The 23,080-nt window shown below is 37.8% G+C and overlaps 1 protein-coding gene and 1 long non-coding RNA gene across 5 annotated transcripts in view; one reads left to right on the forward strand and one right to left on the reverse strand.

Moving 5' to 3' along the window:
- The window catches only part of LOC122015659 (putative disease resistance protein RGA4), a 73,938-nt gene that overhangs the window by 43,028 nt on the left and 7,830 nt on the right, over window positions 1-23,080 (forward strand). The gene's annotated exons all lie outside the window — the stretch shown is intronic.
- Window positions 8,746-10,687, reverse strand: LOC122015679. Its single transcript, XR_006120946.1, has 2 exons — window positions 9,522-10,687; window positions 8,746-9,444 (listed from the first exon to the last, which is right to left on the reverse strand). It is a non-coding gene; the product is annotated as an uncharacterized LOC122015679 (long non-coding RNA).

Raw genomic sequence — 23,080 nt, forward strand, 5'->3', positions numbered from 1 at the left:
GCATATTAGTCCCAACGTGGGCCTGGTATGGTATCGTTTCATAAAACTTTATTCTATCTCCCCCTAATATAAACTCCAAACATGCTAACAGGGGCATGATCAAAAAAATAAAATAAGATCAATTTTAAAAGGTGCTTCCATAGGGTTGAAAAGAAAAGCTGTGCACTATTTCGTGCCAACTGGCACGGAGCTATACCATCTTAGATAGGGGGTATAAATTCTATTTGACAACATATATACCATCTCCCCACCAAGATCTTCACAGGGAACATGATTTCAGGTAAATCTAAGTAGGGGAGGGCCATCAGTGGGTTTTGGTCAAAACCCACTGATGGACCTAAACACCTCTGATTGGACCCATTTTAGTTCGAGTCGTGTTCTAGAGTTGCAAGGTCTCCAACTCTGTTGGAAAATTCTTATATAAAGCTCTATAGGTGTTGGGAAAAAAATAAAATATAATCAGCCTCTGTTATGAGTGCATATCAGGCCCAACGTGGGGCTGGTATGGTATCGTTTCATAAAACTTGATTCTATCTCCCCCTAATATAAACTCTAAACATGCTAACAGGGGCCTGATAAAAAAAATAAAATAAGATCAATTTTAAAAGGTGCTTCCATAGGGTTGAAAAGAAAAGCTGTGCACTGTTCCGTGCCAACTGCACAGAGCTATACCTTCTTAGACAGGGGGTATAAATTCTGTTTGACACCATATATACCATCTCCCCACCAAGATCTTTACAGGGAACGTGATTTCAGGTAAATCCATGTAGGAGAGGGTCATCAGTGGGTTTTGGTCAAAACTCACTGATGGACCTAGACACCTCTGATTGGACTCATTTCAATTCGAGTCGTATTCTGGAATTCGAAGGAATCCATCGGTGCTAGCCAATCATGGTTTAGAGCTCCATAGGTGTGGTGGCAAGTGATGTAAAAAAAATAAATTCAGGCACCGTTAGGCCTGATATGCTTGAATACCAGACCCAACGTGGGCCTGGTATGGTATCCTTTCTTAAAATTGATACTATCTCCCCTTTTCTATAAACTCAAAATGTGCTACCATGCTCCTTATCAAAAATGAAATTAAAATAAAATAAATTGATTCACCATAATTTTAATTTATGCAAACAGTAAATCATTACAAGAATAGTATATTACAATTGTTTAGTATCTACAGTTTAAAATTTTTGTCAGACATGATTTTATGTCCAAGTCTAAATCTATAAGCTCTCATATCAGCTTGTACAAAGTCTACAGATCTCTAGAACATCAAACTCTCTGCATAGCACATTATAAAAAAAGCACAATCCAACCTACAAAACAAAAACACAATCCATCATAAAAAAAGCCAAATCCAATTATTATGGAACATACACAAATACTTACGATTTGCTTTGTGTGGGGCCATTAATTTGAATCGTTTTATACTCTCTCCCGGAGAAAGGTACTAAACCTTTATGCCATCTGTGATAGTATGACCAGTTTAGCTCCTTAAAAAACAACACCTACAAATATCAAACCATAGTAATTATTACATAACCAATGATTATTGGATATAAGAAATTTGTTACTTACAGTTTGATTAAAAACAAAAGTGTAATTTTCTGTGGTGCCAAGAGAGTTATAATGAATTATTTGACCTTCCTTCAGGTCCATGACCATTAGATGCCAATGATCATCTTGGTTATTTAGAGGACAGAAAATATATATAATGTCCTTGTCCTCATCAGTTTTTGCAGTTTGTTTCAATGCATCCACGTGCATCATTCCAAACAAGTCCTATGCAAATAATAGAGCTATTTAGGTGATTACATTCAATATATATTATAAACAATTTATAATGAGATATGGGACATACTCGGAATCCAAACCCACAAAATATGGATGGGTGGTACGGTGAGTTAGAGTTTTTGGCTTCATTAGCAAGAATATTCCAATAAACATTTAAGCAATCCCCATTGGTGTACTGCGTCCAATCAAATATTGTCATAAAAGATTGCATATCTAAAGAGAAATTATCATTTGTCCATATTGGTTGCACCGTCACCCTACACACAAGGATATAGTCAATGGTATTTAATAAATTAAAAGTATAATAAATATCATTAAACTCCAATAATAATCCTTCGTTGACATGTGGTTTAAGTATTTAGGCTGGCAACTACGTTACCTTAACCGACTGAGCTTCAATAATGCATCGGTTATCACACCATCTTTACTCTTTTTAAAAAATGTCTTCGCTTGCTGAGATAATTAAAATAATACTATGTCATTAAGGATTATAAATTAACAACTTACTTACTCTCGACCGTACCTTCAATATTTTGGTTTTGACCTTGTTAAGTTCATGACATTTTGTTTCTAGTTGTGATGAACTTGTATCTTCGGTCTTCGATGGTGCAGGAGCAGCTGGTTCGACAGTAAGAACAAGTTGTTTGCCTTTTTTTTAGTGCATTCGGATATCAAACTTCTCTGAGTTCTCTTTCTTTTGGGGTATACCTAAAAATTAGTTGGAAGTATAGGCAGATTAGGGTCTATGCCTTCTGATGCTCTTGGCTCCCCTGATATGCTTTGTATGACTTGTTGGAGCTCTTTAATCTTATTTTCGGCATCGGCGATGATTTTGTCTTTTACATTTAAAATTATGTTATCCACGTCAGAATTTATAGTGTTAGCCTTGGTGCCACTCGTATCCCGTTCCTTATGCAGTTCACTTATTTGTTGATCCTTTTCTTTAAGCATAGATTCCATATCAGCAATCACAATATCCTTTGCTGCTACTAGACTATCCTTTTCTTCTATCACCGTTCCCAGGTTTTTATTAGCTTCCTCCAAACTTTTAGTAGTTTTATGTAATTTTTGCTTTAAACTATCAATTTTGTCTCCCTTTTCCTTGCACAAAATACAATCAACCGTATCGTCACATTACAGTAGACCTTCTTCGGCTTGCTGTAAAGATCCTTGACCAACCAACTCAAGAGACTCAGTTGGCTGAGGCCGGTTTGGTTGTAAATCCAACTCTAATTCTGCCAGAATTAAATCTACTAAAATTTTATCTGCAGTTACACAGTCTATCATTTTTTTGACTGTGTCAACATGATAGTTAGGCCACCTCCACTGTAATATTCTTGATAATTTTTCTGGATGGTCTGGATCAATAATGTTGACGTGCTCACACACCCATACCTACAATATGATTATAAAATAATTCATAATCTTTACGAATATCGTGATATATATGTAATCAGATTTACAGCCAAAATATTTGGAAATCCCTTGAGCAAGGAGGCCTTAGGCGTTGCATCAGCAACCTGTGGTTTTGGTCTTAATGTAAGCTCAAATCCAATGGAGTCTAATTGTTGAGCCATGAAACTGTATACTACATTGCACCAGTTAAACCTAGCTAAGTTGTCAAAACCATCTACACAGTCAATTAGGGAGTGCACATATATTCTGAGAACACTGCTACCCCCACAAAATAGAACAGTTGCAAAAAAATACAGGATATACAGCTGACAGTACAACTTGTCATTTGATCTCGACTTCCTAATCAGTTTCTCTAAATGTCTGGCAGAACAATCTGAATCTTGGGAAAACTCCATGTACAATGCGCTTGAAGCCTCATTTAAATCGAGACGAACTATCTCTCCATTGTCGGGTAGGCCAAGAATCAGTCTCACATCTACCTTTGTAAATTTGAGCTTCTTCCCATGGAAGATAAAGTTTTTTTCCTCATGATCCCAATTATCAAACATATTTTGTACGTGAGCTCTTACAAAAGAACTATAAGGGAGGTTGAGGATCCACGAAAAAGGTGTGCCTCGAATCTTCTATTCTTGTTCTGCAGTCTAGTTAACAGAAGAGATAAACTTTCTGAAGTAGCAAATGATACTTTTCCAGTTCATTTTTTAAGTTCTTCCTCTGTTGACATAACTTGGATAATTTGGTCGATCAACACTCACACTTGTCGACACTTCTTTTGTTGCCATTGCGAACCTAGCTACTGTATAACCATACCCAGAAAAACAACTCTTAGATCCCGAAATAATGACTACGCTCTTATTCTAACATGCCCATAACAATAACACAAACCCTAGGTTAAACCGTTATAGAAAGAATAACTAAATGAGCAACTGAGCTACGTTTAAAACTGATTCTCGAATGCCAATGAAGGTAGAGTCACACCTCGAACGGAGCTGCGAAGAATGGCTTCGAGAAGAAGATGATGACCGAAGCAGGAGAGTGTGCGCTTTTGCAGATTGAAACTTGGGCTTGATATCCCATTATTTTATTTTAAATTTAATCGACTCGATTTATTTGTAAGATTAATTATTATTATTTTGAAATAATACTCTTTAATATCAGGCCCTATGTTGGGCCTGATATGGTAGCATTCAGGCTCACGTTGGCCCTGATATTCAAGCATATCAGGCCCAACGATGCCTGATTTTTTTTCCATCACTTGCCACCACACCTATGGAGCTTTAAACCATGATTTGCTAGCACCGATGGAGTCCTTAGAATTCCAGAATCCCACTCGAACTGAAATGGGTACAATCATAGGTGTCTAGGTCCATCAGTGGATTTTGACCAAAACCCACTGATGATCCTCCCCTACTTGGATTTACCTGAAATCAAACCCCCTGTGAAGGTCTTGGTGGGGAGATGGTATATATGGTGTCAAGAACAATTTATACACCATGGATTAGAAGGTATGACTCCGTGCCAGTTGGCACATATTCCACTTATGGCCATGTTGTAGACTTAAACCCTATGGTAGCACATTCAAATTTTTTTTTTTTGATTTTTTGATAAGGAGCATGGTAGCACATTTTGAGTTTATAGAAAGGAGGAGATAGTATCAATTTTTAAGAAAGGATACCATACCAGACCCACGTTGGGCCTGACTCTCATATCAGGCCCACGTTGGGCCTGATATTCAAGCATATTAGGCCCACGTTGGGCCTGATATTCAAGCATATCAAGCCCAACGGTGCCTGATTTTTTTTTCCATCACTTGCCACCACACCTATGGAGCTTTAAACCATGATTTGCTAGCACCGATGGAGTCCTTGGAATTCCAGAATCCCACTCGAACTGAAATGGGTACAATCAGAGGTGTCTAGGTCCATCAGTGGGTTTTGACCAAAACCCACTGATGGTCCTCCCCTACTTGGATTTACCTGAAATCAAGTCCCCTGTGAAGTTCTTGGTGGGGAGATGGTATATATGGTGTCAAACAGAATTTATACACCATGAATTAGAAGGTATGACTCCGTGCCAGTTGGCACATATTCCACTTATGGCCATGCTATAGAGTTAAACCATATGGTAGCACCTTCTAATTTTATTTTTTTGATTTTTTGATAAGGAGCATGGTAGCACATTTTGAGTTTATAGAAAGGGAGAGATAGTATCAATTTTTAAGAAAGGATACCACACTAGGCCCACGTTGGGCCTGATATGCTCTCATATCAGACCCACGTTGGGCCTGATATTCAAGCATATCAGGCCCACGTTGGCTGATTTTTTTTCCCATCACTTGTCCCCTATGAAGGTCTTGGTGGGGAGATGGTATATATGGTATCAAACAAAATTTATACACAATGGATTAGAAGGTATGACTCCGTGCCAGTTGGAACAGAATAGTGCCTCTCTTTTCTTTTCAGATTTCCATGCCTAATGTAAAGATCGATGCAACCATTGTACACTTGAAACCTAATGTTGTACCTATCTTACTGGGATTCCTGAAAATTCATTTGGAAAGGTATATATGGTCTCAAAACATAGTTATAAACCCTTGGCAAGAAGTTCTTTGTCCGTATCATTTGGAACACCATGTGTTTCTTGCAGTTTCAGGACTAAGAACCAATTTTTTTCTCATAACTTAGTTACTTTGGTGTTCCATATTTACATGCCTAATTCAAATTTCAAAGCCTACCTTGTGCTCTTGAAATCGAGTGTTGATCCGAGCCTATTTGATTTTCTAAACAATCCCAACCGTTACCATGTTTTTAGTTTTGACAAGATAGATATGGTGTGCAGTACAACTTATATACATTATCTCTCTTTTTACTGATAAGCACCAACATCACAATTTGGATGTCACAGGATATTGTGACTTATATTTGACTAATCACTATGCAATATAATTAATATTCCAGCGGTAGTTTATACTCTTCTCATATAATACATAACACTGTATTAAACAACAAAGACTACATACAAACATATAAAACTACCTACACTACGTAACTTCATTTACATTCTCTACATGTTTTTGCCTTACAAGACTATGGATATTTAATCCAATGTTTTAAAAAATTTATCCCTCAAAATTGATACCATTACATCAATTCTAATCTTTTTCATGTCTCCTTGTGTGAAATCCATCTTCATATCGTATAGGAGACATCGAATGTATTGCATCACAAAGAAGCAACAATCAACACTGTAAATAACAACACCATTTTAATGGTCAATATTTTTTATGAATATGTTCTATTCACACTTTGTGCTCAACTTACCTGGCTTGTTGTTGTGGACATTCTATTGTGCGAGACACCCATTTATCGAATGGATAATGCCTTTCAAATTTTGAATCAATAGCAGCAATGTGGTCACGACTATAGAGTTTAAAATTTGCTACCTGTAAGATTGAATAGGAAATTTACATTTTCCATCAACTAGCATTTATATTAGAATACAATCATACACATGAATATTGGATGCTCATCGCTGCTTCAAATTCATATTTGTATTTACTTCCACTTGCTAGAGAATTGTACTGATTGAACGTCATTGATTTGGTGTCCACCATCAGCAAGTGGAAGTGTTCATTATCACTGCACAAAGGTATAAAAATATACCTAACCTCTTCATCTCCTTTATCTGTCTTTATCAGGTGCTAGAAGGCAAACTTACTTGACGATTTCATTAATGACTACAAATATGCAAAGTCATACATACATAACCAAGTAATAAAATGAATTCTAATTTTTACTATTCTCAAATAAATTCCTTACTGTGAAGAGTGTTGAACAATATATAGACTTATTGTATGTCCTTCCAGACGAGATTGCCCCCCTAAATTGAATTTTACAATACGTGTCGATTACGTCCCCTCTTGTTAACATTTCTCCATTCACACCAGATAACAAGGAATACACATTTAAACCAAAGGGTGGTTCCTCCCAAACTAAATCATTTGTAACCCTACATATTAAACAAATCAATGATTATTTTTACAAAATTAATTTTGAGAACCATACATCAACTATGTAATTAGAGAAACATATAATTGTCTTGACTGATCAACTATGTAATTCACATACTTTAGTTTCTCCAACGCTTTTAACAAGTACGTCACCTCTTGGTCTTGTTTTTTTTTCTTGGAAGTCTTAAATTGCTTCTTCACATACTATGCGCATAAACATAAAAGGCATTTAGATAATCTATTAAATCTAACCAAATAAAATGAAATTTGCAGATATCGTCTTACAGTAATGGCTTGTTTCCTCATTTTGTCATATTTTCCAAACATATCTGTATCCTTCTCTGCCTCTTCATCAGATTTGTCATCCATCAATTCTACAATATCTCTTTCTTCTTCCATTTCATCCACATCAAATTTTCCTTTCCCCTTCCCCACAACATCAGGTTCTTTTACAACTTTTTTCCCTTCTCCAAGACTTGAAACGTTCTCCGCAAGCTCACTTATATGTATATTTCTATGCTGCCTCTTAGGTAAAGTTTTGAGCCATAATGGATTATCAATTGGAGTATGCCTGTAATCATAGCGACTTCTGTCATGTCCTCTCCTCCTTCTTGTTGTAACACCTACAGGTTCAAATTGAGGATCGTCTACAGGCTCGCTATATTGAGATTCCATGCCTTTATTTTCAACTATTTTAAGTAATTCTTTCACCCTTTCATTCAATTGCATGTTCTCCCTTGTTAGCTCTTTAATTCTGTTAACTTGAATAATGCGCAATTACAACACCCCTTATTAATTTGGCTTCCTTCAGTGATTTCAATTTGTGATGTCTCCATTGCATGTGGACTGTCATCAAAGCCAACAAGGTTCTCAAACAATGAATTTTCATATTGGTAGGGATTAGGTCTATGACAACCTGTAAGAATATTAAAACACATGTTAAAACAAGAGTTTTTAACCAAACTATAGTCAAAGTATTCAAAATTTACCTCTTCAGAGGAGACTTATCAAATAATTCCCTCACCTTACTAATATGTGAAGGAATATTCCTCCACTTATTTATTCTTGCTCCTTTTATTTTGTATGATTTTTGGATTGGAACATGCCCCAAAAACCATGTCTGATTCACCATCACAAGTGTTAACTATTGATAAATGTCCGCAAAATATTAATAAATTTCACATTAATTATAAACTTACTGCCAAAAGACCAGCAAACCCCTTTAGGTAAGGGAGGTTAGTGTTTGAATGTTTTGTCACAGTTGATAAAAATATGTCCCAATCTTATTTAATTGTGGAGCCATAAATTCATGGATGGCTTCAACCCAGTTGAATCTAGCAAGATTCTTAAAATCATCTACTATATCTATGAGACATAAAGGGACCTTATATGTACTAGAAGAAAATAAGACACAAACAAATATATACAAAATATAGAATTTGCAAAATAATAAAACATGATCTTCTCCTTCAACGCTATTGCCATAAAATTTAAGCAACTCTTCAATTCTTGATCTAGTAGCTTCTTTTTTGCTTGAGAAGTATGTTAGAAAGAGGTCACCAGATGCTTTAGTAGAATTCATCAGAATTGAAGCTCCTCGATCTGTAATACCAAGCAGCAATGAAATGTCTCTTCTTATGAAGCCAACTGGAACCCCTGACCAAGTTAAATGATTATTTGACTTCTACGAACAAATACAAAAGTATTAGCAACACTGTGGACATGATACGATGTCATATCAAGCACACGTTAGGCCTGCTATTGTATCATATCAGGCCCACGTTGGGCCTGATATGGCATCGTATCAGGCCCACGTTGGGCCTGATATGGCATCATATCAGGCCCACATTGGGCCTGATATAGCATCGTATCAGGCCCAACGTTGGCCCTGATATGATATCGTATCATTCCCATGTTTAGCAAAAGATTTTATTTTACCATACAACTACTTTGTGATTAAAATACGAAATTATATATTGTACCTGAGAATCTAAAGGTTTGACTACTTGAATCCCAATTTTGAAATATATTGACCAAAATCCCACAGATGTGCTGCATATCTTGTATGCCCAAAAAAATACTAAAGGGTGACTGTTTTATCAGCGCTATGTGTCGGTCATGTAAAATAACATACCCTTGATGTGTTCCTTTCTTCGTGGATGTTTGAAAAAACTTTTAAAGTGACCTAGGACACTGTTCCAATGCAGTTTCTGTCCAACATCAACTGAACCCTACAGTTTATACAAATTAAAAAATTTTAATCATACTCGTTGAGCTTCTCAAAATCACAGAGTTTGTAACTATATACCTTTACAGCTAATTGATGTGAAGAGGATGATGATACACCCGATCGACTTCTTTGCGCCATTATGAGACGAGATGATTCACGTAAACCCTATAACCCTTCCCTGGTTCCTCACGAACAGTCCTGTTTTTAAGCACCGAAATGCTTGATGTCGCCGCTTGAGAAAGACTCGACGTCACTAACCTAGGGTTTCACAAGAGGGAAGATTTCTCCACAGAATTGGAGCTGCACTCGTAGTGTTACGAATAACATCGAGCCATGAACGATTTGAAGGGAGGTAGAAAAATGATCGATTTTTTTTTAAAATTCAAAGTCAAAAAGTGGTTCGGATGCCTGGGAAATGACGGCTGAACAGAGTAGATTGGCGGGAGGGGTATATTGGGTATTACACATCACTTACCTGCGCCTTTTGGTAAATACAAAACGGTGATGCTCCTTTTGGTAAATCCACTATACCACGTACGCCCTTTAGTAAATTGCTGTAAGCCTAATGTAGGAAATCTAGAACATGGGAACTTGCATTTAATTAGAATCGATCATCAAGAACTCATTCAAACATAACAACCAAAGACACAATCAACAATTAAAGAAAATAGACCAATCTTGAAGTTGCTGTTGGATGCTTGAAGGGTTGATCGGAGCTATAGAAGATGGATCTCGGAGATGATCGGATTTGATGGAGAAGCTGCTGTGATGAAGTCAGATCTGATGGGAAACACTGATCAGAGTAGAGGTGAAGATCTGATCAGATGAAAGCTCGGTGGTGATGAGGCAGAGAAGAAATCGCCGGATGGAGGATGGCGTCAGCGAAGATCGGAAGAAGGGATGGCTAGGTAGGGAAACCCTTTACCTTGTGGATGGAGATGGAGGATCACCGGAGAAAGGGCAACCCCTTGACCTCCGGTGGTAGCGGAGATCGGTGGAGATTGGTGAGCAAGAAGCTTGGGTGTTTTCATCGGCAACTTGTGTTGGTGGCAGGTTGATGGGAGGAGATGAAGAAGATGAAGTGGCCGGCCAGAGGAAGGGAATCCCCCTGACCTCCGCCGATGGGGAGCAGGAGAGGCGATCGGGCGGAGAAGAGCGAAGAAGATCCCCGGTGCATTGTGCTTCGTCCAATTGATAAGGTCACGGTTCATTTCTTAACGGGTTTGGGTTGATGGATTAAGGAGTGGAGTGAGATCCGGATCCATTAAGAATATATAATTGGGCTTTTGTGATTGGGATCCATTAGAGCTTTTGGATTGATTGGGCTCTTCTTGGATGGATTGAATCACATTTGCTTCTAAAGAACCAATTTCAAATTGAAACAATCTTCTTCATTGAACCAAGCTCCCCTATAAAACCAAATTCACATATTTAGATTTAATGCCACAAATATAAAAGGAATTGCATAAAGCTCAAAATAAATCTCAAACTCTTAATACAAGATATGAAGCAACTTTTAACTATACGAGATGATATAAACGAGAAATATAAGAACTAAAATAATGCATAAAAATGTTGGTAATCAGTCAGCGCCATGGTTACATGGATAGCGGATGACCCAGCTTTCCAAACCTTGTTAATCGTCCATATCGATAGAGCGCAAGAATCAAATTGGGTCGACTGGAGAGACCCATTGATCTCTTATCTGTAGCTTGTGATACTACCCTAGGATTTAGAGCAAGCCAGACATCTCAAAAGACACATGGCCAGATTTACTCTGATCGACAACCTCCTGTACAAGCACTCCTTCTCCCAACCGCTCCTCAAATGTTTAGGTTAGGAAGACACTGAATATGTCATACAAGAGATCCACGAAGGCATATGTGAAAATCATGAAGGGTGTAGGACACTTCCTAAAATGATTTTCTTAGCCAATTACTTTTGGTCCACTCTACAAGCCGACGCGCTCAGTTCGTGGCTAGCTGTGTACATTGCCCAAATCATCATAATTTACCTCATCATCTGACTGGTCAGCTTAGGACGTCGACCGTATCATATCCATTTGATCAATGGGGAATAGATATAGTAGGGCCTTTTCCGACCGGACCGCGGCAAAAGAAGTTTCTCTTAGTAGTCGTGGACTATTTTTTCAGATGGGTAGAAGCCATTGCCTTGACCTGGATAACAGAGGAGGTCATCATAAAGTTTCTATGGCAAAACATCGTCTGTTGATTTAGCATACCACACAAGTTGGTCTCTGATAACGGAAGATAGTTCCAAGGTAAAAAAACTCCGAGAACGGTGCGAAAGATTGGACATTTAACAGGTCTTCATCTTCATCGCATACCCTCAAATCAATGAACAGACTGAAGTCGTCAATCGGGAGATCATTCGGGGACTCAAAATCAAAGTAGACCATGTCAGAGGGAGATTGGTCGACAAGCTGCCCAATATCCTTTAGGCATACTAGACTACTCCTAGGGAGAGTATCGACTTGATGCCTTTCTACCTTGTCTACAGAGGAGAGGTGGTCGTCCCCATGGAGGTCGGAGAAGAATCTACCCGTCGAACCGCTTATGGAGAAGACAACGTAGAGTAGCGAATCATGGAGCTTGACCTTATCACGGAAACAAGGGATAAGACAGCCTCCCAGCTCATGGCCTACTGACAGAGAATGTGTTAGACCTACAACAAACACGTCATTCCTCGATCCTTCTAGGTCGGGGACTTCGTCTGGAAGAGAGTAAAGCTAGTTGATGAGGTAAACAAACTGGAGCCTCATGGGGTGGGCCTTATAAAGTCCTATCCAAGCTTAGTTCCAGGGCCTAGTATCTGCAAGGACCCAACAGGAAAGATCTAGATCGGCCATTGAGCGCCAATCACCTACAGCCAAGAACCTTGTTGTATTCTTTTAACTTTGTGATCTCTAACTTATTTTAGTTTCTAATTGAAATTTCAGGCCGATCGACAATGAACCTACATCTATGTCTATGCTAAAGCGCTGATCTCCCCTCTGATCCGGGGTTGAGTTTCTCCATTAAAGCACTGATCTCCCCCCTAATCTAGGGTTGAGCTATGATAAAGCGTCGACCTCCCCTCTAATCTAGGGTTGAGTTTCTCAGCTAAAGCATCGATCTCCTCCTGATCTAGGGTTGAGCTACGAGAAAGTACCAACCTTCTGTTTGATTCAGGGTTGAGTTTCTCCGCTAAAGCACCAATCTCCCCCTGATCCGGGGTTGAGCTACGATAAAGCCGACCTCCCCTCTAATCCAGGGCTGAGTTTCTATAGTAAATCTCCAATCTCTCTCTCATTTGGGCTCAAGACATGATAAAACGTCGACCTTCTGACTCGGGGCCCGGTGCCAAGTAAATCAACTCACTTGTACAAAGCATTGATCGGTTGCAAACTGCATTCGGTTTGAACAAACAATCAAAACAGATAAGAATACACAAGCTAAGAAAAACAGCAGAGACATTCATTCAAAGGAAAAACCCGGAGTGGGCAATACAAAAACTAAGTTTTTCAAATTACAACTCTAAACAAATTCCCCAAGAGCATCGTCCGAAACACTCTTGGTGATCTTCTCAAAATCAACGACGTCGGTGGGGGAGGAGGGGGCAGATCAATCGTTAGAAGCCTCACCTCCTGTAGCTGCTCTACGACACCCCTAGTGCCATACTCGAATATTTACATGATTTTGGGGTCGAGCTAGCTCTGAAACTCCACGGATTTCATATACTTGAGCCTCCGGATAGACCAACGCTCCTCCTCGATAGCTTGATAGTGGGCATGATCGATTTCTCCTTCTCTAGGTCGGCCTTCTCTTTGGCTAGCACACTCTTCAGCATGTCCTCCGAATGTCCAACTTAGCCTTTATCGACTCCAACTAAGTTTGGACCTCCTCTTTCTGTCGCTGGTCCAGAGTAGCAGCCACTCGAACACTAGTCAACTCCTCCTTAAGCGAGGCTTGCTGCTCCTTCCACTCCTCCAACTAGGAATCCGCCCCCCGCTTGGCATCCTCGATCTAGTTCAGGCAGTTGGCTTGAAGTTGTAGGTCAGCCTTGAGCCTCTCCATCTCAGCTTGAACCTCTTCGCTCAGTAGACCCTCTTAGGCCTCTGGCTCGATAACCTCGGCTTGTAGAGCCTAGTTTGTCCCAGGAGTCTTTAGCCTCAGACGATGACCTTTGCACTCCCAAACCACACCTATGAAAACAACGTATCAATATGAAAATAGGGAAATAAATATGTTGGATAAGTAAATAAGAAGCTTACCGTGGTTAGATTAGTTGAAAGGAATTCCAAGACCTGCCCATCAGAACTGTTACGTAGGCTGTCCTTCACCAAGCGCCACGCATTCACCGGCTAGCCCTCCAACCGTACTTTGACGGGCGCAAACATCCCAGGTCGGCTGCTATCTTCACCATTTGGGGAGACCCTCAGTGGAGACTCGACGGGTATCGAAGATCGCGGGGCATCCGACCTCCTTTCGCTAAGCCACCCCCACTTGAACAGGGAGAGGGGGGAATGGTGATTGGGGTCAAAAATGAAGATTGGATCCCAATAGACTGTGATTGGAGGCTTGTAGAGCCCTATTCGATGGAAGGTTCCACCAGGTAGTGCTTTTTCTTGAGGGACCGATAATGTCCTTTAGAGCTCTGATTGGCAGTGTGTGTCTTCGAGTGAAGCCCTTCTTGTTGGTTGCTACTCGGAAAACCTAATGGTTCCACTGTACAAAAATTTTGTACAAAGGTCTGAACCTTTTCCTAGCTACCATGTGTTCTTTTAAATTAAACTCGGATCGCCTACGGAGCTTAACACGTTTGATCCTAAGTTTAATTTATTTGTTCTTTTAGGTTTAGACTTGGATCTCCTGCGGAACTTAACACGTTCGATCCAAATCACCTAGGTTATTAATTCTATTAAATATTAATTTCCAAAATTGACTTCCAGGACTGCATGGCGAGGCACATGACCTTCTGGGATATGGGAACAACCACCACCGCCTAGACAAAGCCTTTTAAGAAAAGCTAATATTTAATTTCCTTAAATAACTTTAGGTCAACCAAAAGGAACAATCAAATCATAAGGAAAAGAATAACAAAATAATACAACATCGAAAACTAATTCGAAATACTAGAATCGCATGCCTCTTGTATTTGGTATTTTTACAAAGAAATAAAACTAGTATGATGCGGAAATTAAATACTAGTATACCTTTTCTTTTGCAAACAAAAACCTCTAGGTCTTCTACCGTATTCCTCTTCTAACCTCGGACATTGTGTGGGCAACGACCTTCTGAGATGAGAACCACCAAGCACCTTCTTCTTCCTTGCAAGTTTCGGCCATCAAAACTTCTCCTAGGATGAAGAGGTTCGGCCACCTCCACCATGCTCCAAGGGATGCTAGAAACAAAGCTTTCTTTCTCTCCTTCTTTTCCTTCTTCTCTAAACTTGATCCGGCCACCATATGAATCTCCACAAGAAGGATGAGGTTCGGCCATCAAAGAGAAGAGAGGAGGAGAGGATGGCCGGCCACACCAAGGAAGAAAAAGAGGGAGAAAATAGAATAGAGTTCTTGTCATGAAGGCACCTCTACCCCCTCTTTTATAATCCTTGGTCTTGGCAAATAAGGAAATTTTAATAAAAACTTCCTTAATTCCTTTGCCATGAAAAATAAATTTAATTGATATAAAATCAATTTCTCTTTTATTAATCAACATGGCCGGCCACAATAATCTAAGCAAAGGAAATTTAATTCAATCAAGAATTAAAACCTTCCTAATTTGTTTCCGGAAATTTTAAAAATAAAATTTCTCTAATAATTTTTATCCCTTCATGATTGGTTTATAAAAAATAAATTTAATAAATTAAAATCTTTCTTTTAAACATGTGGATAAAAAGAAAGTTATCTCTAAAATTAAAATCTCTTTTAATCTACAAATAAGGAAAGATATCAAATCTTTTCTTAATCTCTTATAGAAACTTATAAAAGGGAATATTTAATTTTAAACTCTCTTTTAAATCATGAACATGGTTAAAAAGGAAAGTTTTCTTAAAATTTAAAATCCACCTTTTAATCAACAAATAAGGAAAGATTTCAAATTTTAAACTCTCTTTTAAACATGTAGATGATTTACAAATAAGGAAAGTTTTTACCAAAAATTAAAACCATCCTTTTAATCTACAAATAAGGAAAGAGATTAATCTCTTCTCTTAATCTTTTGTAGAAAATTATAAAAGGAAATTTTTAATTTTTAAACTCTCTTTTAAAACCATGATATCCTCATAAGAAATAATTTTAATAAAAAATCCTTTTTAATATTCTAGTGGCCGACCACCTAAGCTTGGGACCCAAGCTTTGGCCGGTCACCAACTTGGCTCATCCATTTGGTCATGGCCGGTGGTGTCGGCCTTTTTGCATGTCACAAGGCTCACCAAATTAATAAAGATTGGAACTCAATTAAAATTAAAACAAGTGTCGTAGTAAGGAGTCCCAAGTCGTATTTTTCCAAAGAGCACTAGTAAGTGTGTATGAATTCTAGAATTGGTTCCAATCAACATCTAATTCCAACTAGGTCAAGAATAGCATCAAAGAGAATCCATTCTCATCTAAACATGATCCATTCCCTCCTCATCAAATAAACATCAATTAAATTCGGATTTAAATGCCTCATTGAATCAATAGATCAATTATTATCTTTTCAATTCAAAATCACAGTAACATTAAACTCAAGATCTCACTACACTTCTAGATACCGAAATAGCATCTAAGTCACAGACACAATCAACTTCACAATTAATTCAATCACCAAATCTCCAATTCTTTCCTTCAATCAACAAAGTGATAGATAGGTAAACAATGAAGAACATCAAATGATACATTCGACATCTAAATTAATTCACAGGCATTAAGATCAAGAACCAAATTACCACTGATAAAGTAAAACCAAACTAGTATCTAAACAATCAAGGCAAAACATTAGCTAAACACTTGTTAGTAACTAAACATTAGCTGGGTTAAACTGAAATAAGAAATTCAAAATAAGAAATAGATTGCAGAGCTAAGTTAGTAGTTGAATATGGGTTTTGATTGCAGGAATTAAACAAAATCAGAATTGCAACAAAAGATCAGAATAAAAATTGCAGGAAAGATAATTCAAACAAAACTAAATTGCAAAGAAAATAATCAGATCATTAGATCTGAGCAGGTTCAAGAACTAATCAAAAGAGCAGATAAAGAAAATTAAACCCTAACACATTCCTTAATCCGGATCCAAGCTCAAACTCCAACAATCTGCTATAAAACTAACAGAAATGCTCTCAGAACCCCTTAAGCATTCAACAACAATCAAACAAACTACCTTCTATTACCAGGGGATGCTCATAGCTCTTGGAAACCTCCATTCGAGCTCACATTCAGCTGGTAATCCCATCAACCGAAGAACAAAGCTCAGGATCTGTGAAGTTACAAACCAGAGCAACCGGCCAAATTGATCCAGGTTTGTTGCGGGATGTGAATCGAAAAACGTCCAGAAGCATCTGAGAAACCTCTCTTCAACTCTGGTGGATGCGAATAACGCCGATCGGGAGACCTCCTCTATCGGGTATGCGGCGATGAAGCAGAACCCAAATCGCCGTTCGGGAAACCTCCCTCAAGCTCTCTGATCAACGGAAGTTGGACGCCGGAAGCTCGGATATCGTCGTCGGTGAAGAAGCCAGCTCTCAGATCTGGAATTAAGGAACGGGAACTCGGCGCCGCGAGGAAGAAGACGGAGCACTGTAGAAGAAATCGCGAGGAAACGCCGAGCCCGAGCACTGTAGCTTCTCACGCGGCCTTTTAAATCTCCTCAGATTCGATCCAACGGCTGAGATACTTCGGAGCTCGATCAACAGTCGAAAACATCCCAGATCTTGATCAAAACTTCGGGATCTTCATCTACGGTCCAGATCTATTCCTCATTAGGGTGGATGAGCCGGATCTTCAATGGATGGCCCAGATCTCTCTGATCTTCAACAAACGGTCCATAATGCTCCAAGGTTTGATCGCCTCGTTTAGCCCTTGATTTGAGCCCAGATGTGGTCTGATTTGATCGGGTCCATGACCCTTTTGATGCCTACAAAATAAGAATCAAATATTAGCATCAAATACCATAATTATAAGCCAATTTGCAATTAAGTCCAAATTCAAATGCAATTTATGAAATGCAATCTAAATGTGAGATTATGATGTGAATAATCCAATAAAAACATGCATTATGAATTAAAATAATGTAGCAAAATCATGGTTATCAGCCGGCCCTAGCTTGGGTTCCAAGCTAGCTTGGCCGGCCCCATTGGATGGGAAAGAAGGTGGGTATGTGGGAGGTATAAATCTCTATATACAAGAGGCTACGATAGGGACCGAGAGGAGAAATTGGTTTTGGTCTCCTGATGAAATTAAGCATCCCGTGTTCGCCCCGAACACACAACTTAATTTCATCAATAATAATTCATTCCACTAAAGAACTATTATTGAACTACCGCACCAATCCCAAATTACATTTTGGGCTCCTTCTTATTATGAGTGTGTTAGTCTCCCTGTGTTTAAGATGTTGAATGTCCACTAATTAAGTGAGTTACTGACAACTCATTTAATTAATATCTTAGTCCAAGATTAGTATCACTCAACCTTATCGTCATGTCGGACTAAGTCCACCTGCAGGGTTTAACATGACAATCCTTATGAGCTCCTCTTGGGGACATTCTCAACCTAGATTACTAGGACACAGTTTCCTTCTATAATCAACAACACACACTATAAGTGATATCATTTCCCAACTTATCGGGCTTATTGATTTATCGAACTAAATCTCACCTATTGATAAATTAAAGAAATAAATATCAAATATATGTGCTTGTTATTATATTAGGATTAAGAGCACACACTTCCATAATAACTAAGGTATTTGTCCCTTTATAAAGTCAGTATAAAAGAGACGACCTTTAATGGTCCTACTCAATACACTCTAAGTGTACTAGTGTAATTATATAGTTAAGATAAACTAATACCTAATTATACTATGACCTTCCAATGGTTTGTTCCTTTGCATCTTGGTCGTGAGCTACTGTTTATAATTTATAAGGTACTGATAACATGATCCTCTGTGTGTGACACCACACACCATGTTATCTACAATATAAATTAATTGAACAACTACATTTATCATAAATATAGACATTTGACCAATGTGATTCTTATTTCTAGATAAATGTTTATACCAAAAGCTAGGTTTTTAATATACATCCTAACAATCTCTCACTTATACTAAAAGACTAAGCTGCCATATCTGCTGCCATACATCTGATTCCCAACCCTTCAATATGCCCATCAAAAGCTCTTGCTTTAAGGGTCTTAGTGAAAAGATCTTCTAGGTTATCACTTGATGCAATCTAGGTAACAACAATTTCTCCTCGTTTATACGATTTCTCGTATTAGGTGGTACTTGCGCTCTATTGTGTTTACTTACCTTATAGACTTATGGTTTCTTCGAGTTTACTACTGCACCACTATTATTACAATATATTGTAATAATCTTTGGACAAACCAGAAATCATATCTAAGTCTATCTTGAGGTTATTAAGTCATTCAGCTTTTATGACTACCTCAGAGGCTTGCCATATACTCAACTTCTATGATGGAGTCCAGAAAAACACCTATGCTTATCACTCTTCCATAGTTATGACTTTACCTCTTAAAGTAAACACAAAACCCTGAGGTTGACTTACTAATGTCCCTATCCGATTGGAAGTCAAAATCCGTGCAACCCACAGGGACCAAATTAACTGGCTTGTAAGCTAGCATATAATCTCTAGTGCCTCTAAGGTACTTTAATATATGCTTTACTGCAGTCCAATGTCCTTGTCTAAGATTACTTTGATATTTGCTAACTATGCCCTTGGCAAAACATATTTCTGAACTCGTGCATAGCATACATTAGGCTTCCCACAACCGAAGCATAAAGAACTGCCTTCATTTCCTCTATCTACTTTGATGTCTACGGAGACATCTCTTTTAGATAAAGTTACTCCATGCTAAAAAGGTAAGAAACCTTTCTTGGAGTTTTGCATGCTTAAAACGAGCAAGGATTTTTTCGATATATGAAGCTTGGGATAAGTAAAATATTCTTTTCTTGCGATCCCTTATTACTTTGATCCTAAGAATATATACATTCTCCCAAGTCTTTCATATCGAATTATTTGGACAACCATACCCTTACTTCTGACAACATTTTGATATTGTTTCCAACTACCAAAAAAGTTATCTACGTATAGTACAAGAAATATCACCATGTTTCCATCATACTTTTTGTATACACAAGACTTATCCGGTTACTAAATAAATCCATAGGTCTGGATTACTTTGATAAACCGGATGTTCCAAGACCTTGAAGCTTTGCCTCAGTCCATAGACTGATTGAGCTTGCACACAAGATGCTCTTTGCCCTTTGCAATGAACCCTTCTGGTTGCTTTATATAGATGCTTTCTTCAAGACTTCCATTAAGGAATGCTGTCTTGACATCCACTTGCCAAATAGATAAAAGAATCTGGATAGACTTAAGCATGACTACCAGTGAAAAAGTTTCTTTTTCATCAAGCCTTGCTTTGAAAGTTTCCACCTTCTTGTCTATCCATCTTTTCCTATTGTAGACCTATTTTCACCCAATGGCTTTTACACCATCTGGTGATTCTACAAGCTTCCATATATTCTAATTCTGTATTCATTGCGCTTTGCTAAGATGCCACATCTTTATCTTGGAGTGCTTCATCATATGTCCGGGATCAGGCTCATGTTCATTTAGGATCAAGTCCAAAAACTCTCCCAAAACATGAATCTTTTAGGTTTGCTTGACAACCCTCCCACTACGATCAGCTACTGTCTGTAATTGTGTATCATTTATGATACGTGTTGCAGTTTCTTGTGATATTTCATCTTGTACAGTTGGTACTAGATTAAACATGTCCTTTATTATTTCCTTAAGAACTAATTTACTTATGGGCATATGGTTTATTACATAGTCCTTTTTCTAAAAATCGGTTATTGATGCTAACAATGACCTTCTGATTTTTAAGACTATAAACTTACTTTCATTTCTCTAGGATAACCCATAAACAAGTGAATTCCTATCCAACTTTATCAATATCTCTCATGTGCTAGACCACCCAAATCCGAATATGCTTCAGACTAGACTTACACCCAATCTGTAATTCTATGGGAGTAGAGAGTTCTGACTTAGAAGGTACTATGTTCACTTCCGTTTCCAGTGTATATCCTTAAAACAAATTTGGTAATAACTCATCATCGATCTAATTATTCCATAAGAGCCTTATACCTTCTTTCTACTACACCATTCTGTTGGGGTGTACCAGATGCAGTTAGTTGGGAGTGAATCCCTACTTTTGATAAGTAACTCCTAAATTGTCCCAAGAGGTACTTGCCACTACGATCTTACCATAGTGACTTGATACTTTTACTTTAACGTTTCTCTGCATTAGTGTTGTACTCTTTGAACTAATCAAAGCACTTAGTCTTGCGGCACATTAAGTAAATGTATTTGTATCTTGAATAGACAAAATATTCGATACTACCTCTTGTCTGGATAGTCATAGGATCACACAAATCAGAATGAACCAATTCCAATATATCTTTGGCTCCATACCCCTTAGATTTAAAAGCTTCTTGGTTATTTTTCCTTCCAAGTAAGACTCGCAGGTTGGAAATATTTCCACTACTAATGAACCCAAAAGTTCATCAGCTACCAATGAATCCTACTCAAGTTAATATAACCTAGCCTTAGATGTTAAAGATATAATTGGTTCATTTCCGAAGGTAGCTTTCTCTTAAATTTAGAAGATGTGTTACTAATTTCCATTTGTTGCATTGTGGGAGTTATTGGAATATATAAATTGCCAACCAACGTACCAGAACAGATAACTTCCCTCTTTTTCTTGATAACAACTTTGTTATTAAAAGAGGCAGAATATCAAGTTCTTTGAATAGTTTAGAAACTGAAAACTATTTCTTTCTAAACTTAGTACATAAAGACAATTACTCAAAAATCCATGTTTTATTCTTATCAAAGGATAAACATCTCCCACTGCAACAGCTGCCACTTTTACAGCAGTGCCCATGTGGATGGCGTTTTTATTTTCATTTAGTTATCGGGTTTCCTGGAACCCTGCAATGAATTGCAGACATGATTAATGACATCTGTATCTACACTCCAGGTTTTGGTAGATAACACCACTAAACATGTTTCAACTAATGAATTAAATACACCTATATTGTTCTTAGTTCTAAGAAGACAGTCTACCTTAATGTCCAAGTCCTATTTTCAATCATTACAATTAGGACTACTAAGTCTTTTCTATAGTATAACAACTAGGGGATTGACAAACATTTTAAATCTTAAGAATCACAAAAATATTTGGTCAAGATCAACTCCTTAAAATCCTCATAAATTTTGTATGCCACGATAGTGTGGACGTATATAAAATCAAAGAGGAGATTTTATCCATTAATTTTATTATCTCGTCAACTTTACTTTATGACGAATAAAATTAAGAGTTGATTTGTCTTTGATCAAATATTTGGTCAAAACTTTTGAATTTAAAATAACATTGATTCCTCAAACAATATTATTTAAATTTACCAACAACTCAAACACCGTGAATTTTGCATGCCACGATAGTGTGGACGTATACAAAATTAAACATTTGTAAGAGGAGGGGTTTACCCATTAATTATCTTGTCAATAAATCTTTATGACAAATAAAATTACCTCAAACACCGTGAATTTGTATGCCACGATAGTATGGACGTATACAAAATCAAACATTTGTAAGAGGAGTTTTTAATTTTATTATCTTGTCAACCTATTTATTTGACAAATTAATAGTTGGTTTTCTTCGGTCACACAAATAATAGCAGTGACTCCGATGGGGAGGATACTATTAGACGTGCCTAAGTGTATACCATTACTTAACACTAAGTCCATTAATAAGATTGTGCCTCTTCCGATGGGGAAGATCACACGCTCTTAATTAACTTCCTATAGTCATCCAAAATGGAAGTTTAATCTAGTGATCCGTAAACAAGCTCATCCGATATGGAGGAAGGCACTTAGAGCCAACACGCAAGCTTATTGCATCACTTATAAACCAGTAATGGAGACCGTGGAATTTATTTAAAAATACATCCCTCTCCCACTTAGTTATTTAAAGTGAGGAATTTTGACTATGCTAGTCTACTTAACATGCATACTAACAAGCACACACAGCACAACATAAAAAGCAATAAATAGAAAAACTAATTTTCAACTATTATGACTTTTATCTATTACTGTCCTCCGTGTGTCGCAAACCCTAGCTGCTGTCATCTTTAGCCACCGCCACCGGGTCTAGTTGTCACATCCATCTTGCTCCTTGTTCCGCTGCGCCTCTGATCCTCAAAAGGTTCCACGCCTTGCAAGATTCGATCCGCGACATAAATAGAATTTTATATTTTTTGATCCTATATTCCTCGAAGGAATGTATATGTATCTAGATCAAAAAATAAAATCCTAATAAAACTAAATACATCTCCTGCTGTATTTTATAA

This window comes from Zingiber officinale, chromosome 1A (genome assembly GCF_018446385.1).
Source record: "Zingiber officinale cultivar Zhangliang chromosome 1A, Zo_v1.1, whole genome shotgun sequence".
Taxonomy (NCBI): Eukaryota; Viridiplantae; Streptophyta; class Magnoliopsida; order Zingiberales; family Zingiberaceae; genus Zingiber; species Zingiber officinale.